Here is a 2,251-nt window from a genome sequence, read left to right as displayed (position 1 = left end):
TAACGCTGACCCACCAGAGGACAAGCATTTTGAAATCGTATGTGTTTTCTTATAGCAAAGCCACATCGGGCTATCTACTGTGTCCCCCGAGGGAGGAATCGAACCCCTGATTTTGTAAGTCCGAAGATTTACCGCTGTCCCACCAGGGGGACTTTGAAAGTGACTCGGTAATACCATATGACTCAGTAACAATGACTTCATTACGTATGTATATAATACATATGTATGTTCTATAAAAACATTTTAGCTCGCTGATGATGGAATGTGTAAATATCGAAACGTCCGAAGATTAAACATGCTGTTTTGTTTTTACCGTGTCGCATTTTTCGTTTTATGTTACCATGTTGTACTTGTAAAAAAACAAAACATTATACTTGTACTGTATTTATACTAAACAGGCAAAAAACAATAACAATTATTTTGATCCCGTGCATAATAACTACCTAAATGAGCTCTCTACTTCCGTCAAGGAACCACGACGGGCAGAGCACGGATAGCCCATTCGTAGTTTTATAGTTAAACATATAAACCCCTCAAGGGACTGGTGCTCGCTCATAGATCTACCAAGAGGCCACGAGAGTGAATGTCTATAGATCTATTTTTATTAATATAAACCTTTTTTAGATACAAAATTATATAGGGGTAAAAGTGGTACAGCCATGGCGGTATCAGCCGTACCGGTTCTTACGGCCCTGAAAATAACACCTATAATTAATTTGGTTATTGGGGTAGTGTGTATATAGTTTTAAGTTAAAGATGAAGAAAACGATCAATGAAAATAATAAGGTCACCAGGATTAGACAGAACCACGTCAGCAAAAAGTATATACGTTTTGCTATTTCTTATTTGTAAAGTAGCTTAAGTAATGTTACTTATTTTCAGTAAATGCTATTTTATAAATGTTGAATCATTAATTATTTTTTCATTCAACATGGTTCACTCAAGCAGGGCGCTGCTAATAAGCTTAAAGTCATTCGACGTTACTAAACCAGTGCATGCTATAAAATGATTAAATTCTTCTGAAATCTAAAACATTGCACGTTTTATATGGTTTCAACTAAACGAGGACAAGAAGGTCATAAATAACCAGAACAATGTTGTAACACAGACGTTTGTAATTAACAAAAATAAAGCCTTTAGTCTTAACAGAAGCTTGAAGACTTTATGGGTGTTGTAATTATAGAGCAAGTATATTTTCATGCTGTTGTTTTAGTCTGCGATAGCCAATGGATATATTCTCGTTATACAAAACAATTTCCAAATTTTGTTTTAAATAATAGTTTAAAATCAGGATACAAAATGAAATATATGATAAGCTACATAGTTTGGAATTAGTAGCACCATTATTTAATGAGTTATTCTCGTGTTAAGGAAAACGTTTACAGAATATAAATTTTTAAGGTCCATTACTTTTGTTGGAGTATTATTTTCATTTTATTTTGTTTCACATTTACCTGGCTCGGAGTTGATCCCAAGAACTCTCATATACCAAGTAAGTTCTCTGTGGCACCCAACTATAGTATGTATTTATTACCCCTCGTATTCATATAGAACATTTTCAGTTATTTCAGGTATATGCAGTTTCAAGTAGAACGTTGGTCAAGAAGTCATTCAGTTTATTTTGCTCTAGTTACCTATTGTTCTGTGTCATTCACCTGAAGTATCACCTGTCCCTGTGAGAAAAGTTTCTGCAAATTTACACATTATGTGGAAAGCAGACAGCTACCTTTAGCTACTAGCTGGTTAGATGATGCTACAACCTCCCTTTTGTTTCAACGAGAATGAACAACAGTCACGTGGGTAACGCAAGCATCCTGGGAGACACTAGAACTGTTGTTTCGTGTGTATAATGCTGTATCTGGAACAACTTCGTGATTCGTCAACAAGATCTACCACTTCATAAAAGATAGCTCTCTCTCTAGTAAAAGAGACGTTCTTTATCTAGAGTTACGCACGAAGCTTTGATCGTGCTTTATATATTGTTTCAATGTGTTAAGTTTCTTTTTTTCTCTTTACCTCGTTAGTTTCGGAGAATTCAGAGTTATTTCGTAATATACTTCCTGTTAGAACCTCCTGTTGTTCTGTGGATCCTATCTTATTACTCTTGTGGGAAATCAGTTTACCTGGGAGCGACACATCTTTACCCACTGAGCTAAAGTAAGACATTTTTTTTATCTTCTTACAAACAAAATTCGACCTCGGTCCTTATCCTATGGTCGTGGGACGACCTCTACTTTGGCTCTAGCTTTTC

Source organism: Limulus polyphemus, unplaced genomic scaffold (assembly GCF_000517525.1).
Source record: "Limulus polyphemus unplaced genomic scaffold, Limulus_polyphemus-2.1.2 Scaffold89, whole genome shotgun sequence".
Classification (NCBI taxonomy): Eukaryota; Metazoa; Arthropoda; class Merostomata; order Xiphosura; family Limulidae; genus Limulus; species Limulus polyphemus.
The sequence above is the reverse complement of the archived record's forward strand: the minus strand, read 5'-3'. Positions refer to the sequence as shown.